Below are 22,549 nucleotides of genomic sequence, written 5' to 3' on the forward strand. Positions count from 1 at the left end.
GTCTCCCTGTCTCCATTTGCAGTCATGATAAATTCTTACCTTTCCCTTTATCATATCCAATTAACAAATTTTGTTGGTCTGGATTCCTCCCCTAGTCAGCATTGTCTGAATTCTGAGATTTTCTGAGATTTCCTGCTTTCCTCTGCACATTCCTTTAAGAAGGGCTCAGGCCCAAAACATTGGCAATATATCTTTGCTTTTTATGGATGCTGAAAAGACTGGCTGATTTTTACTACAATCATAGTGTCTGCAGACTTCCATGTTTCACTCAATATTGAAGCAACTGTGTGAGTTTTTTTTTCCAATTGGTTGGGTTGATTTGGACACACGTTTGGATGAGAATATAAAGCTTTACTATCAAAGAAATTATGAGTTATTCACAAACTAGGCCTTCATCAAATGGGTGTCCCCAAAGAACTGTGAAGCAGGATAATGGAGGAGGTTCACTCAGACACCCGTTTCTTGGTCCGCCATAAATGAGAAAGTATGAGAGCTGGCAAGCTCTGTCAAGACAACAGGTCGCTGCCATGGAGAATACCATTCCCAATGTGGAGATGACCCACAAGGCCATTCCAGCAAGGCCACGCTGCAGGAAATGATCTGCAGCATCCATTCAAAATGTGTGGCGCAATAGCTATTCAAATTTTTTTTAAAATTCATGCACGTATGGGCAGGCAGCACCATTCAGAAATAGAGCCTGAATCTGCTTTGGGCGGGAGATTCCTTCAGATAATGTTCTGCAATCTCAGTATTCCAGTTTGAACAGGTTGGGAAATGAAATGTGATCGAATATCCCTTCACATCTCATTATCCAGGCTCAAATGGAGGAGATGATGGATCAGGATGTACAGTGAAAGAAGCACTAAAGAAGTAAGACATGCAAGACAGATCAGGTTTACTCTGGAGTATCGACTCACAGATCTTGCACTTAGCTACAGATAGGCGCCACGCTCCTTGACAAGATGAAATTTTGCAGAAATGCTGATGAATAGAAGTTTCGGGAAACAAAACAAACACCACTACACATGCTATGAAGGGGAGATCTACCGATTATGTGATTAAGGTAAGATCCAACAATTGCACGATATACTCTGTGTGCTGGCACCATCAAGCAGATATACATGCAAGAATTATGAGATTAGAGCAAATAAAAGATTCTAAAAGCTTCATATCTACCAGTTAAACAAGAACATTTACAGATGCTGGGGTCAAGGGCAATGCACAAAAGGGCTGGAGAAACTCAACAAGTTATCCAGCATCCAGAGGAAGAAAAGAGCAACAGGCCTGAGCCTGTTGTCTGAATAAAAAGGTGGGGTGGGAGGGGAGAAGGAGAGGAGAGAGGAAAAGGAGCACAGGTTAACAAGTAAGCGGTAATAGATGGCTACAGATGGAAGAGTGAAAAAGAAAGAAGCTGAGGAGTGATGGGGGTGGGCAGAGGGCTAAGAAGTTGTCTGTTTTCATATAGACCACTTGGTCTCAATACAACGTAGGCATGAGAACAATGAGATCGAAAATATTCCTGATGTTTGTCCAACAATTGCTTAAGAAAAGTTGATTTTCAACATGACTGAATAGGATCAGAAAGGATCCTTTAATAAGGGCAGAATGAATGTTACATCAACAGTTGTGTCTCCTGGATGAACACATGCAACACCAACAGTTATGGAGAAATTTCAAAATCCAGTTACAATTGTAAATGATGTTCAAGTTAGAATGAAAGCAGTGCAGTGAATGAAGGCAAATAGTGACGCCACTGCACAGTCGTATTGAATCATATTTATTTCACAATGTGTGTGTGATAATCTGAGAGCTTTGAATAAACTAGATGAATCCCACAGGGGAGTATACATTTCTTACATTATATACTTCATTGTACATCAACTGATTACTTACTTCCTCTATTTTTACAGATGTGAATTGTCTGGTGAAATTGGAACAAAATTCACCATGGAAAGAGTCTGATTAATCACATGACAGTCTATAAAATGTGATTAGAGCATTTATATTTTTCATGATTTACTATCAACATATTTATGTAGAACAGCACAGTACAGGCCCTTCAGCCCTCGATGATGTGCCGAACCATATATTCCTAAAAAAAGTACTAATCTCTCCCTACCTCATAACCCTCCATCCATGTGCCTGTCTAAGAGTCTCTTAAATGCCCCCAATGTTTCAGCCTCCAACACCATCCCTGGCAAGGCCTTCCAGGCCCCACAACTCTCTGCATAAAAATCATGCCCCTGATGTCTCCCCTAAAGAGGCTCCTATAGCTCAGTGGTTAGAGCACTGGTCTTGTAAACCAGGGGTTATGAGTTCGTTCCTTGTTGGGGCCTCATTTCTGTGAAGGGCACTTGACAAAGTGGAAACTCTCTGTCTTCCTTATGGTAGACAAAGTTAAAGAATTTCATGTATGATACATTTTAAAAAAGTAGCATTCCATTACAATAATGGAACCTTTAACCTTAAACTTCCCTCCCTGTACTTTGCACAAATGTTCTCAGGGATGTTTGCTATCCCTGTCCTGGGGAACAGATGCTTGCTGTCCACCCTATCTAAACCTCTCATAAACATGCAGAACTCTATCAAGTCTCCCCTTATTCTTCTACGCTCCAAAGTAAAAAGTTCCTTGCCACATAAGACTTGTTTTCCAATCCAGGTAATATCCTAGTAAATCTCATCCATACCCTCTCCATAGCTTCCACATCCTTCCTATAAAGAGATGACCAGAACTGAACATAATACTCAAAGTATGGTCTTACCAGAGATTTGAAGAGTGGCAAAATAACCTACCTACTGCTGAACTCAATCCTCTAATTGATGAAGCCCAGCATCCCATAGGCCTTCTTAACTATCCAATCAATCTGTGCAGAAACCTTGCGGGATGTATAGATTTGAACCCCAAGATTCCTCTTTCATCAACACTCTTAAGTAACAGACCATTAACCCTATACTCAGACTTCTAGTTTGTCCTTTTGAAATGCATCACCTCACACTTATCTGGATTGAACACCATCTGCCACTTTTCCACCCATCATATCTATATCGTCTTGCAGCCTTCGACAACCTTCAGCTCCACCCACAACTCCTCCAACCTTTGTGTCATCCACAAATTTACTGATCCATCTTTCCACCTCTTCATTCAGGTCACTTATAAAAATCGTGAAGAGCACGGGTCCCAGAACAGATCCTTGCAGCTCTCCACTAGTCACCAACCTCCAGGCAGAATACTTTCCTTCCAATACTACTCTCTGCTTTCTTCCTGCAAGCAATTTTTTTTATCCACACAGCCAAAGTTCCACTGATCCCATACCTCATGAGTTTATGGATCTGTTTCTCATGGGGGACCTTGTTAAGTGCCTTACCAAAATCCATGTAGACCACAACTACTGCCCTACCTTCATCAATTTATTTTGTTACCTCCCCAAAAAAATCACTGCACCAAATCTTCAGCCATGCAATCATCTGCCACAACTTCCTACTTTTACCCTCTCTGATGCGTGGCACAGGCAGCGATCCTGAGGTTACCACCCTTGAGGTCCTGCTTTTTAACTTCTTTACTAACTCCCTATATTCCTTCTTCAGGCCCTTGTCCCTATGTGGAGCATAATATCTGGCTGCTCACCCTCCCCTCCAGAATGCTGTGAACTCGATCAGAGACGTCCTGATACATTATTGTTTCAAAATATTCCAAGTTCCCAGTTATGAATTTTGTAAAAAAATACAATTTTCAGAAAAATAGATATTTTTATCAAAAACGCAAATAGTTTTGCTCCACAAGAAAGAAGTTGAAATTTTTAGTTTAAGTAGCTAATTCAGAGTGTGAAAAAACAAAAGTCTGCAGATGCTGTGATTGTAGTAAAAACACCCTGAAATACTGAAGTAATTCAGTGGGTCTTCAGAGTCCATAGGAGACCGATGTTTCAGGCCTGAGCCCTTTAAGGAATAAGCAGAATGAGAGAAAAAAACCCAGAAAATCTCAGAATGCTGGGTGGGGGATGAATCTAGATCAACAAAAGGTGTTAATTGAATATGATAAAGGGAGAGGTCTGTGCGAATGGAGACAGGGAAAAGGGAGAGAGACAGAGCTGGGGGTAGAAATGGTGGTGGGGGGGAGTTTAATGAAAGCCAGAGAAGTCAATATTAATGCCATCTGGTTGGAGGGTGCCAATTTGGAAGATGAGGTGTTTTTCCTCCAATTTGTGGCTGGTCTCTGTCTGGCAGGGCATGAGATCATGGACAGACATGTTAGCAAGGGAATGGGATGGGGAATTGAAATGAATGGCCTCTGGGAGAGCCACACATTTGTGGCAAACAGAGTCAAAGTTCTCCACAAAGTCATCTCCCCGTCTGTGCCCAGTGTCCTTGATGCAGAGACGACCACAATGTGAACACCGGATGCAGTAGATGAACCCTGCAGATTCACAGGTGACCTTTCCCTCCGTGACTCCCTTGACCACTCTTCCCTCCCCTTCAATCGTCTCCTGTGACTGCCAGAGACACTTCACTTGTGCCCACACCTCCTCCCTCACTATCGTTTGGGGCCCCAAACAGTCCTTCTAAGTCAGGGGTGGGCAACCTATGCCCCATAGGCACGAAGGCCTACAATCTAAATTTATCCGGCCTGAAGGCCTTTGGATCTGGACTGCAATGTAAATGTAACTATATAGCGTTGCCTCCATCACCTGCCCTCCCATCCAGCACTGCTGCTGCCACCCCTCCTCCCCGGTTCACTGCCACCACCCACCCGGGTCTGGCCGATGCTGGGGCACTCCCCTGGTTTGACGCTGCTGTCATCCCCCTTCTCAGACCAATGCCACCACCACCCTCACCCCCCGGTCCGATGCCACCACCAGCACCCTCAATATGCTGCCATTGAAAAATCAGTATGGCCCACCATTCAACCACTGATTTACCACCTTGGTCACACATGGTAAAAGGTTGCCCCTCCTGTTCTAAATGAAAGACTGGCTGAGTTCCTCCAGCATTTTGGTGTGTTTTTGGATCATTTGGTGTGTTAGTGGGTGTTCTCACTTTAAAGGGTATCAAACCATGACCGATCTATAGTTAGTTAATTTTGAGAATTGCTCGCACTTTCTTTCAGCGTAAGTGAAAGACTTTGATCCCATTGCCAGCAGAACCCCACTAGTCCCATTCCCCTACTTCTTTCCACTTGACCTAGTGTCCCTCACATCTACATCAGCTACCTGCTACCTTCATTGGGATAATTAATCTACCTACAAAAACATCTCTGGGATATCTGAGGAAGCCAGAGCCATCCTTGTAGAAAGCTCAGAAAGAAATTGCTGGGATTCTAAAAAAGGATATTTCTATCACCATGAGCCATGGTGGGATACCAACAGACAGGAGGGCGGTTAGCGTTGTATCTTTAATTAAGATAGTGAAACACCTGTTGTCTCCTTCCCCCTCCTATTCTTCCATTTTTTTTTCTCCCAGCCTTTGAATACAGATGCCTGTTTCTCCTTTTTACCCATACCATGAGGAAGTGCTAAGTCCCGAATCGTCGGTAACATATCTTTACCTCCAATGGACGCTTCAAGACTAGCTGAGTTCCTTTAGCATCTCTGTGTTTTTACTTTATTAAGATAGGCAAGGACTGACAAGGAAAAGTCCTTTGGATTTTGGTCAATCATGTCTCACAAATTTGAGGAGTTTTTTGAAGCATCACCAAGAAGATTGATGAGGGTAGTGTTGCGGACGCTTCTGGATGGACTTGACTAAGGCCTTTGACAAGGTCCCATATCACTGAAGGTAATATCTCATGCGGTCCAGGGTGATTCCACCAAATGGCTCAAAATGGCTTGGTGGAGGGAGTCAAATTTGGTAGTGGAGGGTTGTTATCTGATTGGATGCTGATGCCCAGTGACATGCCACTGGAATTATGACTGGGCCCATTTTTGATTGTCAGCCATATTAATGATTTGGATGACAATATGGTTAAAATTGTTAGTAAGTTTGGGGATTGTTAGTAAATTGTTGGTTTTGCAGAAAATGAGGAAGATTGCCTAAGTTTGTTTTATTTTGCTGTCATCCACAAATTGTTTCATGATTACAGTTATTGAAAGCAGCTTAATTTTAATTCTGCATTTTAATTAATTATTTACATTTAAATTCCCCACATGCCTTAGTGGAATTAAAATGTATGGAGCCTGATAAAGGGACTTGCAGGAGGAGAAAGTAAGGACTATGTAAACCAAAAAGATCTTGTCATCTATGATCCTTGACAGAGATTGGGAGGGGACTATTTGATTATGGGGAGTTTTTAATATTCTAACCTGTCCTCACCTGATACACTTTCAGTGCAGAATAATGATCACTGAGGAGATTTGCTTTATAGCACATGACTTTGCAACAAGGCAATAAACATTACAGAAGAGAGATACAAAAGAGGCAGATGCTGGAATCTTGAGCAAACCCAGAATTGCTGTGGTGTCCATTTCTATCCATGGGTGCTATCTGACCTGCTAAGTTCCTTCAGCAATAAATACTCACGGCACTGTTTATGAAAGACTTCATCGGTAGATTAAAGTATGCCTGTCATTTCCTGAGGCAGCAACAATGTAACTAAAAGCATGGACCACACAGTTTTTGAGTTGCTGTGATGGCTTGGTGTATTCGACTAGCAATCATTACACGGAATTTTTCTCAGGATACCGTTCATCGAATGATAATATTCAGGGTGCAGCAAAGACACTAGTAACTACCCTGGACGTGTGGCTTCATGGAAGGGGGATTGTGTGCTGTGGTCTTAAACTTGCTCAAAATTCCTTAGAGCTTCAAGTAACAAGTGCTAGTAATAGGATCACTCAATGGCCAACAGGCCTTGCGCTTGTTTCTTGGTTCTCCCTTCCCTTCAGATGCTCCACTCATTTCTCAGTCATGTTCCCTTTAGTTCTGGTAAATACTCGCGGGTTAAGGCATCCTCCTTTTTTCAACTCCTGTTGTGACACTCCTTTACTTGAAACGCATTTTGTATTGGTGTCTGAAAAGTTCTCTGCACTAATTTAGATTCAATACCTGTATGCTGTGCTCAAAACTGTGAATCCATACAGCTCACCTATGCTTGAATCCAACTAAAGTCATGCTCTATACTTTTATTTTGTACTGCCTATTGTACTCAAGGATAGATAAACTTGCCTGGATAGCATGCAAAACAAAGTTTCTCACTGTATCTTGGTGCATGTGACAATTTAATTTAATTCTAGTCAATTCAATCATTGGTGTCCTGTGCTGGAAAAAATCTCAGTCATTCACGAAGATTAAGTTGACCCAGGCAATAAAGGAGACCCTAATGATCTGAGGATTCAACAACATGCATCAGCATCTTCAAGACAGAAGAGTATCCAAGAATGGGTTTGATTCAAGAATCATCCCCAGAAGAGAGCATTTCCACTGCATCTCCAAATCCACAAAAAGTGGAGCGACTTATACCTGCTTGAGGTTTGGATCTTGAACGTGAAAGTCGACAAAACAAACCTAGATGACTGAAGGATGTCAGAGAAATGGAGAGTTAAAATTCCTTCACAGCTCTCCATTTTACTGAACTTCCCTCCTCCACTTCAGCGACCGTCAATGATCCTTTTCACCCAATTTCTGAAGGCCGGATATGTACTTGACAAGTAAATTACATTTGCAACCACTGGTGTGCAACTGAAAGCCTATGGTTGCTTGTCAAAGGGCATCTGTTTTGCTGGTGGAATTCAAGAGCTTTTTCTCACACTCACCTCCAATTACTTGTTTGTTAGGAAAAGAAAATATTCTTTCATGCAACAGAATGCATTTTTTGGGAGGATGGCAAAAGACCCAACCCTGTTATTAGATGACTTTTTCTCTTCCTTGTTACCGATCATTAAAGATATTAGAAATATATGATCCCAAAGCGATTCAGCTAGTTATGACACAAACATTAGGAAGGCCTACTAAAAGCAAGGAAAATAAACTACTGTGCTCTTTGTGCAATTCAAAGTAGGTCTCCGGGATTATAAATGACATTCCAAAATGCAGTGTTTTGTGCTTGAGGTTGCCTTTAACTGTGAAAGTAAATCCACTCTTCAGGCAATTATAAAATACAAGGGTGCACTGATAGCAAGCAATTCAGAATCTAAATAGAAAGGGGATTTTAATCCTTGACAATGGATAGGGACTAAAAAATGTTTGATTCTGCAGGAAAGATAGCCACCATCTTATTTTCAGTCCTCTCACCGCACCATCCTCAAGGAAATGGAGTTTTGGGAAGCTGCTTGTTTCAGAGGTCTTTCTGATTCTGCCAGCAAGACCCTGGTTTCTCCATTTCCAACAGCAACGAGTGCCACTTGCCTCATATTTCTGAGGTGTTCACCTCTAAACCTCAGAGTGGTTTCTACCTGTGGCAGCCCATTTTTTTGTCTTCTGGCATGTGGAAATAAAGGGTGGATGCTACTGTAAGATACATTAATCTGAGGAGTGATATGATGGAAAACAACTAGCAAAGTCAAATGATGAGAGGGAGAGAGCTTAAAACACAAGCTCTTGCTATGTCACTAAATGTAGGTGTGGGGGAACTCTTTAATCTGGCTCTGGGGACTGGACTCGTGGCTCCTCCCTCTTTTCCCAGTATAAAGGCTCCAACACCATAACCTGTCCCAAGAAAGCCTGGATCACAGCACAGGATTACCTTCATTTATTGTAAATAAAAACTTATAGTCCGTAACTCTAGTCTTTTGAGTTAATTATAGTGCATCAATTTTATTTACAATTTATTTTCCCCCAACAATGGAACAACTCTTGAAGCCTGATAAGATGGAGATTGACCCACAATTGCCAGAAGCCTCAGACTACTTTGAACTCTGGCTATGCTACTTTCTACAGAACTCCAACGGAGTCATGGCCGCGGAAGCAAACAGGCTGCATCTCCTCTTCTCCCAGGTCCAACATTGAGTATTCCCAATGATCAAGGACGTCTCAATGTACACGGAGGCAATGAACATACTCAAGGGAGTATGGAGAGGTCAATGAGATATATATCAGGCACATGCTGGCTACTCACAGATAACAACCAGGTGAATTGAGCGATGAGTTCCTCTGAGCCCTGCGTGGACTCACACAAGCGTTCAACTTCCAGTCGGTGTCAGCTGCCCAAAATACAGACAACATGATCCAGGATGCCTACATCACAGGCATCAGGTCAGACTATATGTGCCAGAGGCTGCTCGAGCAGAGTAAATTAGAATTAAGAGGGGCGATCGACCTCGTGAAATTGCTGGAGATCACCCTCTGTAATATGGAAGCATACTTGACGAATGGCGTGGGTTCCTCACGGGGGCCACCACCTTGGGACACGGGTTTACAGGCCAGTTGCCTGCTACCATGTTCAATGAGCGAACCCACCACAGCCACAGTCTCCCAGGAGCATTCTAAGTGCTACTTTTGTGGTCAACCAATGTAGAGCTCTTTGAAAGAATCAAAGACTTGTTGATCCAAACCAAGGCTTTTATTAGCAAAAGACAGGAGCTCTTCACAGGTGGCCGACCAGTCCGGAATGATCCGACCTGGCTAGGGACACGACCCTTTAAGGCCCAGACAATAGGTGTGGCTTAGCTCTCAGCCAATCGCTGTAAGCACAGTCTAGATACAGTAACTATATACACTATGTACATTGGTGATAGATCTGTACTATCACAACCAAATCATCCCCTAAAATGCTGCCTGGCAAAAAATGCTAGGCGCTCAAAGTGCAGAAAGAAGGGGCACTATGCGAAGGTATGTCGATCAGAGCTGCCTTCCACTTCCAGTGCCACCGTATGCACAGCATGGCAGCCAACATCTTTGCCACTGTCAGCTTCTGGGGATGACCACACTGAGACACAGAGGTGACCATCTTGGATGCTGCCAACTTCCGGGGATAACCACACCACTACTTGGGCACCACCATTATGCTCCCAGACTATGAGTCAACAAGGGCCAGACCATAAACTGACACTAGCCTTTGTGGTGCTGGACCAAAACAGTCCACATCAATACTCCCATCTACGAGGGACATCTCATTCAATAATCAGGTGACAAGATGTCTTTTCGGTAGTGGGAGCATGGAGAGTTTTATCCACCCAATACTGTTCAGTGTTACTCCCTTAAAGAAAAGCCAGTGAGCTATAAAGCCACCGTCCTCAAAGTCCCACTCAATCGAGATCTGCAGCTACACAACTGTGACACTGACTGTGTGGGGCATGACTTACAGGAACTTTAAACTCTTCATTATGTCACAGCTCTGAGCATCAGTGCTGCTGGGATGGACTTTCAGAGCCACCTCAAGAGTGCCACAATGCAATATGACGGTCCCTTCTCCCCCCCCCCCTCACTCTCAGCAACCTGCACCTCGTCAGCACGCTGGTCCCCACTGCACCCCCCCCCCGCCCCTGCTGGCCCAACTGACACGCGGTCACTCTACTCTCTGTATCGATCCCCCACCTCTCTTCGTGAACCTCACCCCCAACTGTAAACCAGTCGCTACAAACAGCAGGCGATACAGTGAAGGGGACAGGGCGTTTATTAAGGCAGAGGTCTGATGATTCCTGAATGAGGGGATCATCGAGCCCAGTACCAGCCCGTGGAGAGCCCAAGTGGTGGTGGTCAAGGGTGGGGGTAAACACATGATGGAGTTTGATCATAGCCAGTCTATTAACCACTATACACAGCTGGATGCGTATCCCCTCTTTTGCATTGCGAATATGGTTAATCAAGTTGCCCAATATCATGTCTTTTCCACTATTGACCTGAAATCTGCCTACCACCAACTCCCCATCTGTCCAGAAGATGGCCAGTACCCAGCCTTCGAGGCAAATGGCTACCTCTACCTCAGGGACCCCTTTGGGGTTATCAACGGTGTCTCTCTTTTCTAGCAGTAGATGGATTGTATGGTGGACCAAAATTACCTGCTTCCCCTACCTGGATAATATCATGATCTGCGGTCATGTCCTGTAAGATCATGAGACCAACCTCCAGATATTCCTCATGCCTAATCCTCACCGACAACAGGGATAAATGTGTTTTCTGCACTACCCGCCTGGCGATCCTTGGCTGTGTTGTGGAGAATGGGGTTAATGGCCCCAATCCCAACTGCATGTGCCTACTGCTAGACCTACCCCTTCCCCACAGCCTCAAGCCCCTGCAAAGGTGCCTGGAATTCTTTTCCTACTATGCAAGTGGGTTCCCAATTATGTGGACAAAGCCCACCCCCTTATCAAGTCCACATCTTTACCCCTGACAAGAGAGGCTTGGGCAGCCTTCATTTGGATAAAAGAAGACATTGCTAAAGCTGCAATGTATGCAGTGGATGAATCTGACCTGTTTCAGGCCGAGAGCAATGTGTCTGATTTCACCCTGGCCGCCACCAGGCAGATCAGCCAGTGGCCTTCTTCTGTACACTCCAGGGCCCTGAAATCCGACACTCCTCCATCGAGAAGGAAGCACAGGCAATAGATGAGGCAGTGCGGCACTGGAGGCATTACCTGGCTGGCAGACATTTTACCCTGCTCACGGACCAATGGGCTGTGGCATTCATGTTAACAATAAACAGTGGGGTAAGATAAAGAATGCTATAATTTTGAGGTGGAAGATTGAATTATCCACCTATAATTATGATATCCTCTATCAGCTGGGTGAGCTCCAGATGCCCTATCCTGAGGGACATGCCAATGCCCAGATAGACTGCTCAAGATCCTCCACAATGACCTCTGTCACTCCGGTGTCATGAGACTTTTCCACTTTATCAAATCTTGTAATCTGCCATCCTCTATCGGGGAGATCAGGGACTGCCTGGTCGCCCTTCTATCAACCAGATAGGGTGAACCTGGTGAAAGCCACCCAATAATTTGAATGCCCCTCCACCAACTACAACATGTATTTCCTCACAGTCATCGATGAGTATTCACGTTTCCCCCTTTGCCTTTCTTTGCCCAGACATGACCACTATCACTGTCATCAGGGCACTGCACAACTTATTCACCCTATTCAGGTACCATGAGTGATGAGCTGCGCCAATACCTGCTAGGCAGCACTATTGCCACCAGCAGGACCACTAGTTATAACCTCCGAGGGAACGGCCAGGAGAGAATGAGAACACCACCATGTGGAAGGCCATTTTCCTTGCCCTTAAGTCCAGAGGGCTGCCAGTCTCTCACTGGCAGGAGTTCCTTCCCGAAGGACCATATGCAATCAGGTTGCTGCTATGTACTGCCACCACTGCTACCCCTCACAAATGAATTTTCTCCTTTCCTAGGAAGTCGACATTGGGAACCACCTTTCCATACTGGTTGATGTCACCAGGCCCAGTCATGCTACAGAAGCACGTGAGGGACCATAATACCGACCCACTTGTTGAAAGGGTCCAACTCTTGCATGCATACACCCAATATGCGTACGTAGCCTGCCTGGATGGCCACGTGGAAACTGTCTCCATCTGAACTCTGCGTGTGTGGGGGCACCCAAGGAGCATATCCACCAAACAGCATCCTCTCCTCCTAGGGACACACACTACATACCATGGAACCCTAGCCCTTCTCCCACCCCAGTCACTCCGGTCGATCTGCCACACCCCCAGCAGTTCAACACAGCGCTGGAGGTCCAGGAAGAATCAATGGCCCCAGCTACAGCAGAGCAACCAACTCTGCACTGATCTCAATGGAAGACCAGATTGCTGGACAGACTTAACCTCCAAGACCTTTGTAAGACTTTGTAACCCACGTCTCCCCACTTGCCAAAATTAAAAAAAAACAAGGGGTGAATGTGGTGAACTCTTTAATCTGGCCCTGTCCTGTCCTGTGACTGGACCTGTGGCTCTTCCCTCTTGACCCAGTATAACGGCTCCAACACCATAACCCCTCCCCAAAAAGTCTGGGTCGCAGCCCAAGATACCTTCAAGTTTATTGTAAATAAAAGCCTATAGTTTTGTCACTCTAGTCTTTTGAGTTATTGATAGCACGTCAGTAGGTACTTTTACTTACCTGGTAGGCCAATAAATTGATTCCCCATTTCAGTTACCTTGACATACCTGCTGTTCACCTTGTCAACAACCTTCAAACATGCCTCCTCAACAAAGAAGCAGAAATTTTCCATTGCTTAGGAAAAGAATGTTTCTCCTTCTCGTGGCAATTCTGACAAGCAGTCGTATGGAGATTATTATCCCAAGGTTTTCAGTCATTACAGGAAATCTAAATAAAATTTGCTGTTTTGTCTATATCTAAGCAATTACAGTATGAAAATAATTTTCAGAAATAATTACAGTTTTACTTTATTTTTATTTAGCTGTCTTCATATAAAAAATCAGGAAAGATGAAAAAACATGAGAATAAACCGTATAATTTCATTGTGTAATATATTGCCAACATAGACTATTCATTGTCAGGATTTCAAGATCATGTAATTATTTGTGATGCAGTTCTATGAATGGAAACTGGAGAAATCTTATATTGTTTTTAAGTATATGATAAAATGACTTAAAACTTCCATTGTCTCAGTTTATTTGATAAAAATAAAAACTAGCAATTCTAATTTCAAAAGAAAGTAAATCTGCCTCATTGAGGTGGAAACTGAGGGGAGTGGGCAAAATAATGGTATTACACTCCTCAATTTTTCTATCCATTGTATCAGGATTATATTTATGTATTTACAGTATAATGTAGCTGAAATTGAGAACATTGTGGATAACTGAGGATGGAACGTGATTAATGGCCTTGCAGGTGATTTCTCGATCCCAGGAAGATAAATTTGCAAGGCTCTGTGCCAGCAGTACAGGCACTGACTGGTAAAACATCTGACTAGTGAGCTTTGAAATGCCTTGTTTCTGACCTTTTGACTACGTCTTTATGGTTATTATGTTTGGCCCTTCCCAGCCGATCACTGAGATTGAATGAGGAGTGGAAGGAAGCCTTGTGGTCCTGCTTACACAACTCGTTCTGATGGACTTCACAGCAATTGACTACGATTTTAAAAAAAGCATCTCTAAGCATGTTCAAACGCCACATCACCTACTCAAATTGCAAAGCAAAGACTTTTGGCATTTCCTTCTCACTCTTCCTGCAATCTTCACTTTTTTTAATGAAGGTCCTGACTCATAATTAAATAATATGAGAGGCCAAAGATTTTGACCTAGAAATTCAACAGCATATCTGCAGGGTATGTGGGTTTCTTTCGGGTTGATGCAAGTGCTATCATTCAGATTAGGCTGAGCTAACAGCAGAACATCCTTTATTGAAGTCATTCTTAAAAATCAAATAGCAGTGCTGCAAATGACACTGAATTAAGGACATACCACTTTCTATACACAGTTCTTAATCCACACCTATGGATACCACAACATCTTATATAGGATTGAGTTGCAGCATAAGATTAATTATTTTATGCATTATGCAAATTGAAACAATTCTGCATCTTCACTTATAATTACGCTAAAAGAAAACCAATCATTCCATTGAATCCCCAGGAAGCAATCACATCACTCATTTCTTCCCAACTCTCCTTAGAATGTGAGGGGAAACAGAAGTCATGGAGTCACACAGTATGGAATGGGGTCTTGGGCTCAATTCATCCACATTGACCAGTTGGTATTCTAGGCTGGCCCCATTTGCCTGCAGTTAGTCAATATCCTTCTAAACCAGGGGTCTCCAAAGTGGTCGATTTCACCCCTGGGGGTTAATGAGATTATCCAAGGGGTTGATAAATGCCAGAGGATTAAAATGCAGTCGATAATGCTGGGGTGGGGTGGGGGGGGGGGGGGGGGGAAATCGATTGAACTTCTGCAGAGGAAAGCAGGGGCTGATCAACAGAAAATAGTGCCTATGGCAGGGATGGCCCACCTCTCACAAAGAGAGGACCTTGGTGGATGCCATGTGGTATTTGACCAGCCTTCGAATAAGTTAAGAGCAGGATGATGGACAGAATATAGAAGAAAGATGAATGTGGTCATTGTACCTTTGGTAGCCACCCCCTCCACCCCCCATCCAGCACCAGAATTCCATGCCTGGGGATCGATGAGGGATCGTGTTCTATGAAGGTCTCAATGGTCTATAGTTTGGAGACCCCTGTTCTAAATCTCTCCTATCCTTATATCTACCAAATGCCTTTTGAATGTTGTAATTATTCCTACTTCTACAGATTCCTCTGGCAGCTCATTCTAGATATTTTCTACCATTTCAGTGAAGAAGTTGCCCTCAGGTCCCTCTTAAATCTTTCTGCTCTCACCTTAAACCAATGCCTTCTAGAATTATCTATCCTGAGAAGAAGAGCTTAGGGGGCCTGAAGATTGGCCTTAGAGTGGTTAATAAAATCATAAGGGGCAAATTGAAAGTGAATGCTCATATTCTTCTTCCCAGGAGTAAAGACCTAATCAATGCAATCCCTCCTATAGCTCAAGCCATCCAATCCCTGCAAAATCCTGGAGAATCTCCTCTGGGTGACCACACGATAGCTATATCGTGAGGTTCCAACTTTTGTCCTCAATACCCTGCCCAATGAAGGTAAGCTTCTAACCCTATTATCTCTCTATCACTTCAGCATGCCTCAATCACCTTTGTGACATTGCCTGCTTTTTAAAATTTTTAAATATTTTTCACACTATGAACCATATCAATCATAATACATACAAACATTTCCCTCTTAAATATACACAGTGGCATTTTCTCCCCCTTTCCCCCCCCCTTCCCACCCCATTCCAAACCCATTAAACATTCAACATATACAATACAATAAAACCATTAAACAATGACATCACATAATGAAAATAAATAAGAAAATTGTGTCATCTACTTTTACACACTAGGTCAGTTCATTTCGTCTTCTCATTCTATCATTTTAGGGAGTGGAGGTCCAAGGCAAGCCCTCTCTGTTGTGTTCCATGTACGGTTCCCAAATTTGTTCAAATAATGTGACTTTATTTTTTTTAATTATATGTTATTTTTTCCAATGGAATACATTTATTCATTTCCATGTACCATTGCTGTACTCTCAGGCTTTCTTCTGATTTCCAAATTGACATTATACATGTTTTTGCTACAGCTAAGGCTATCATAATAAATCTTTTTTGCACTTCATCCAGTTTGAGGCCTAATTCTTTACTTCTTATATTACTTAGAAGAAAAAAATCTGGATTTTTAGGCATGTTGCTTTTTGTGATTTTATTTAATACCTGATTTAGATCTTCCCAAAACTTTTTCACTTTCTCACATGCCCAAATTGCATGTACTGTTGTTCCCGTTTCCTTCTTACAGCGAAAACATCTATCTGATAATGTTGGATCCCATTTATTTAACTTTTGGGGTGTAACCACATAACCTGTGTAACCAATTATATTGTATCATGCGTAATCTTGTGTTTATTATATTCTTCATAGTTCCAGAGCATAACTTTTCCCATATTTCATTTTTTATCTTTATCTTTAAATCTTTTTCCCAGTTTAGTTTGGGTTTATAGCTTACTTCATCATTTTCCTTCTCTTGCAGCTTGATGTACATGTTTGTTATAAATCTTTTTATTATTATTGTTTCTGTAATCACATATTCAAAGCTGCTTCCTTCTGGTAATCTCAATCTGCTTCCCAATTTGTCCTTTAAGTAGGCTTTCAGTTAATGGTATGCAAACATTGCATGATGAGTTATTCCATATTTGTACTTCATTTGTTCAAATGTTAATAAATTATTTCCCAAAAAACAATTTTCTATTCTTTTAATTTCTTTTCTCTCCCATTCTCTAAAGGAAAGGTTATCTATTGTCAAAGGGATTAGTTGATTTTGCATAAATGATAATTTTGGTAGTTGGTAATTTGTTTTCTTCCTTTCTACATGAATCTTCTTCCATATGTTGAGTAAATGGTACAGTACTGGTGAGCTTTTATATTGCACCAGCTTTTCATCTCACTTATAAAGTATATTTTCCGGTACCTTCTCGCCTATTTCATCTAGCTCTCTTTTAGTCCAATCTGGTTTTTCCCTTGTCTGATAAATACCTTAATTGTGCTGCTCTATAATAATTTTTAAAGTTTGGTAACTGCAAACCACCTTGTTTGTACCACTCTGTTAATTTATCTAGCACTATCCTCGGTTTCCCCCCCTTTCCATAAGAATTTCCTTATTATTCTCTTTAGTTCATTGAAGGGAATTGGTAACAAATGAAATAAGTATTGTATCCTTGGGAAGACATTCATTTTAATGCAATTTACCCTCCATATCAAGTGACATTGCCTGCTTAAGAAGGCACATCAGAGCAATTGAGAGGCCTGTTGCTTCACAGCTCCAGTGACCTGGAGTAGAGTAGAGTTTGCATAATTTCTCTGTGCCTGAGTGGTTTCCTCTGCATGGTCAGGTTTATTTCCATATCTGGGCAGCACGGTTAGCGTAGCCTTTAGCACAGCATTGTTACAGCACCAATGACAGGTTCAAATCTGGCATAGTCTGTAAGGAGTTTGTATGTTCTCCCCATGACCGTGTGGGTTTCCTCCAGCTGCTCCACTGTCCTCCCACCCTTCAAAACGTAGTTGGGATATAGGTCAATTTGGTGAAATTGGGCGGCCCGGGCTTGTGGGCCAAAAGGGCATATTACTGTGCTGTTTATCTAAATTTAAATTTAAAAAAATTAGAACTCCCAGAGATTCATGGATTGGTAGATTAACCGGCCACTGTATTTATATCCAATCAGTCTCTGAGTGACAAAATCTAGAAAAAGTTGAACGGAATTTGGGGAGAACAAAATATGATTTGTGTCAATGGGAGTTTGATGGTCAGTATGGGCTCGGTGTGCCAAATGCCTCTTTTTTGTTGTTTATTTATTTAATATTTCATTGTGAACTACTACAATAATAATATATACATTTATAATTAAAATATACACAGTGACATTTTTCCTCTTTTTCCTACCTGCCCTCCCCACCCCTATACTATAAAGTAAATGTACCTCTTTTGATGCTGTGTTACTCTGACCTCTATGAGAATGGAGGGTTACTGTATTGGAGAAGGTTACAGAGAGAGGCTACAGGATCTTAAAACAACAAAGAATACTTTGGACAGGAGACAATGTGAGCCCAAAAGCAAAGTGTTGATGGGTAATGGGGCAATGCATGAGGATAGAGAACACAGGATGTTTCACATGACCACAGCCAGATTGGCTTCTTGCTGCCTGGCTACATCTTTGATTCAACATCATCGGAGAATATTTTTAATTTCCACTACTGTAAAAAAAAGGTTATGGAATAACATCCTGCTCACTCTTACAAACCTTATTTCAATGCACACTTCTTAGACCTTGACTGAAAAAAGATAGTGAAGGAGACTGAAAGTTTCACCAACTCATGTCACAACCACTCCATCATCCAACCTTATCCATCCTCACTATTTCCCCATGGCCCCGAGTTTACTAACAGTTCCATGCCGTCCAATCTTAATAAGCTGACAGAATGTCTGGTGCATGAAGGGTTTAGTGGGAGTCAAAGTGAATACTGTCAAGCCTTTTTTTTTATTCTTTTTTAAATTTTTTTATTTTTTTTTATTTTTTTAATTTTTTTATTTTTCACACCATAAATCACATTAGCCATGATATACACTATTTCTTTTTCACATATATACAGTGACTTTTTCTCCCCCCCCTTTCCTCCCAAACCACCCCCCCACCCCCCCTCTCATCCATTTTAGGTATACAATCTAGGTTGCATTAAGCCAGTCAGACAATGTTGTCATTCAACAAAATTACACCAGAAATTCTACTGAGTCCATTCTTTTCTTTCCTTCTCCTTCCATCAACTTAGGTAATGTTTGTCCCCGGTAGGTTTTCGCTATTGTATTTAATGTAAGGCTCCTATACTTGTTCGAATATTTCAATATTATTTCTTAACCAATATGTTATTTTTTCTAATGGAATACATTTATTCATTTAAATTTGGTAGTTTCTTCCTTTTAATTTGGTTATGTATTCCATTAATATTTAAAGACATATAGTTCAGCGTAGCCCTTTTATATTTTGTTTATCTTCTCTTTCCGTTTTTCCATCATTACCTTTCCTCCTTTTCCATTTCTGTTTTCTTATTTTCAACTCTTTATAAGACAACATTCCTACAACATCCAACATTTTCCTTATTCTCCTATTTCTATCTTATTTATCCCCAATCTCCCCTTCACCTCCTGAGTTGTCCTTTATCCCTTGTCGGACAACCACATCTCCCCTCTCCATTTGGATTTGCGAATCCACTCGCAAGCGTCAACTGATTTTGCAGTGACCGCTATTTCCCCCCACCCCGCCTCCCCCAGAAAAGATTTCACTTTTCATATGTCACAAAGGTCACTCTTTTAATTCCCTCCTTATTCTCTCTATTCCATTACCTTCCCTTATTAATTCTTGTCTATACTATCTATATTTTCCTCTAAGTACAGATACATTCATGTATGCTCATTGTCTCTATTCACTCTTATACCTCTTTACCCGCATACATATCAATCGTGATCATTTTTACTCTCATTACCCGTCTTCATCCCTCAGTCTATTTTTGTCTTTACCCACATACATATCAATCGTGATCATTTTAACTCTCATTACCCGTCTTCCTCCCTCAGTCTATTTTTGTAATTGTTCTGCAAATTTTCGTGCTTCTTCTGGATCCGAGAATAGTCTGTTTTGTTGTCCTGGAATAAATATTTTCAATACCGCTGGATGCTTTAGTATAAATTTATACCCTTTCTTCCATAAAATCGCCTTTGCTGTATTGAACTCTTTTCTCTTCTTTAGGAGTTCAAAACTTATATCTGGATAAATGAAGATTTTTTGCCCTTTATACTCCAGTGGTTTGTTGCCCTCTCTTACTTTTTCCATTGTCTTCTCCAGTACCTTTTCTCTTGTAGTATATCTTAGGAATTTTACTACAATAGATCTTGGTTTTTGTGTGGTTGTGGTTTAGAGGCCAATACTCTATGTGCCCTTTCTATTTCCAATTCTTGCTGTAGTTCTGGACATCCTAGGGTCTTAGGGATCCACTCTTTTATAAACTCCCTCATATTCTTGCCTTCTTCATCTTCCTTAAGGCCCACTATCTTTATGTTATTTCTTCTGTTATGGTTTTCCATTGTATCTATTTTTTGAGCTAGCCGATAACCTATCTCGGCTGCACCATTTCATCAGATGCAAGGATCGACAATGAGATAGACAACAGACTCGCCAAGGCAAATAGCGCCTTTGGAAGACTACACAAAAGAGTCTGGAAAAACAACCAACTGAAAAACCTCACAAAGATAAGCGTATACAGAGCCGTTGTCATACCCACACTCCTGTTCGGCTCCGAATCATGGGTCCTCTACCGGCACCACCTACGGCTCCTAGAACGCTTCCACCAGCGTTGTCTCCGCTCCATCCTCAACATCCATTGGAGCGCTTACACCCCTAACGTCGAAGTACTCGAGATGGCAGAGGTCGACAGCATCGAGTCCACGCTGCTGAAGATCCAGCTGCGCTGGATGGGTCACGTCTCCAGAATGGAGGACCATCGCCTTCCCAAGATCGTATTATATGGCGAGCTCTCCACTGGCCACCGTGACAGAGGTGCACCAAAGAAAAGGTACAAGGACTGCCTAAAGAAATCTCTTGGTGCCTGCCACATTGACCACCGCCAGTGGGCTGATAACGCCTCAAACCGTGCATCTTGGCGCCTCACAGTTTGGCGGGCAGCAACCTCCTTTGAAGAAGACCGCAGAGCACACCTCACTGACAAAAGGCAAAGGAGGAAAAACCCAACACCCAACCCCAACCAACCAATTTTCCCTTGCAACCGCTGCAATCGTGTCTGCCTGTCCCGCATCGGACTTGTCAGCCACAAACGAGCCTGCAGCTGACGTGGACTTTTTACCCCCTCCATAAATCTTCGTCCGCGAAGCCAAGCCAAAGATTTTTTGAGCTAGTAGTTCTTGTGTCTCTTTATTTTTTTTATTAGATTTCTCCAATTTCTTTTTTAAGTCTTCTACCTCCATTTCTGCTGCTACTGCCCGCTCTTCCATCTTGTCCATTTTTTTTCCCATTTCTGTTAAGGTCATCTCCATTTTATTTATTTTCTCTTCTGTGTTATTTATTCTTTTTCTTAAATCCTTAAATTCCTGTGTTTGCCATTCTTTAAATGACTCCATGTATCCTTTAATAAGAGCAAGTATATCCTTTACCTTGCCTTCCTTTTCTTCTTCTATTTCACCATACTCTTCCTCTTCTTCTTCCTCTGGGTTGACCATCTGTTGTTTCTTTGTTGCCCTTTCTTCCTCTTCTTTCTTGTTTCTATTGTCTTCTGTGGTCTTTTCTTGCTGCAGGTGTTCTGCAGCTGTCGTTGCCGGCTGTGGAGATCGACTCCCCAGCTGGTCCCCCCTCCCGTCGGTGTGTTTTTTTTCATGCGCATCGCGCATGCGCGAGGAGTCGCGCATGCGCGGTTGCGCACTTTTACTCGGCTCTGTGAGCCATTGTTGTAGTTCTCTTTCTACCGACCTGAGGTAGTGGGGTCTTCTCTCCACAGCGGGCCTCTTCGGACAGGTAAGGCCTTCACCTTTTTCCTCCTTTGTCTTCTCTCCTCTCTTCTTACCGTTGCTTTCGATTTTTCTCCTTTTGTCTCCATCTTCTTTCCACCTTTATACTCACTTTTCTTTAACTTTTATTTCTGTGCCTTTGTGTTTTCTCTTGTTTTTCCTGACTTTTCTGGAGAGGGCTGGAGTTCACCGTCCGGCCACTACTCCATCACGTGACTCCTCCCGAATACTGTCAAGCTTGATGTAATTAAATTGGAAAGGGGTTTGTTTCTTTCATGACTTTCCTGTTGAAGCCAATTCTTAGCCGATAGTTCACTTCTTCCTCACGTGCTAAAGCTGATTTTTTATAACTTGGTATAGAGTGAGAAACAAACATATAATTGTGTCTTAATGATAATATTGGGAATACACCTAGCTGGGGATTCCAAGACAATGGAGTAACGTCACTTGCAAGATCATCACCAACCACATGCTTTACTGAACTGGATATAAACAATCATTGCTTCACTGCCATTGTGCCATATTCCTGCAATTCATTTGCTAACATTCAATGGGGGCAATAGCTGAGGAAGGAGGTTCATCACAATTTTCTTAAAGTCATTTAGAAGCTGACCATCCACTGACACCTACATTGCATAACTATTTAGCTAATCCAGTCATTTTGCTTGGGAGCGAGGTTTCATCGCAATTGGTGGCAGTTATTAGTTTGGAGCATGAGGGAAACCTGATCCGTATGCCTCAGTTCTAAGCATGTTCTTCAATCATTTCTATTATCTTTGGTAATTTATTAATAGTGATGGAGAACATCTAATTATCCAGTAAATATTATCTTTTCAGCACTGGAAATTAAAGTTAACACGGTAAAAATAAGAGTAATTATTTAATTTGGTATCGAATGTTCAAATGGGAAGAAGTCTTTTGGTAAGTACCTTGCTATTTAATCAATCACATTAAATAGCAATAATATAATAATTGATCTGTTCAAAACTATTCAAGTCACAATCTCTTCTTACTGCTACCTT

The 22,549-nt window shown here is 42.1% G+C and overlaps 1 non-coding gene across 1 annotated transcript; it reads left to right on the forward strand.

The window, feature by feature from the left end:
- The first annotated feature begins 2,262 nt into the window (after positions 1-2,262).
- On the forward strand, positions 2,263-2,336 carry trnat-ugu (transfer RNA threonine (anticodon UGU)). Its single transcript has one exon. It is a non-coding gene; the product is annotated as a tRNA-Thr (tRNA).
- Positions 2,337-22,549: the final 20,213 nt, after the last annotated feature.

The sequence above is a fragment of the Narcine bancroftii genome, chromosome 4 (assembly GCF_036971445.1).
Source record: "Narcine bancroftii isolate sNarBan1 chromosome 4, sNarBan1.hap1, whole genome shotgun sequence".
Taxonomy (NCBI): Eukaryota; Metazoa; Chordata; class Chondrichthyes; order Torpediniformes; family Narcinidae; genus Narcine; species Narcine bancroftii.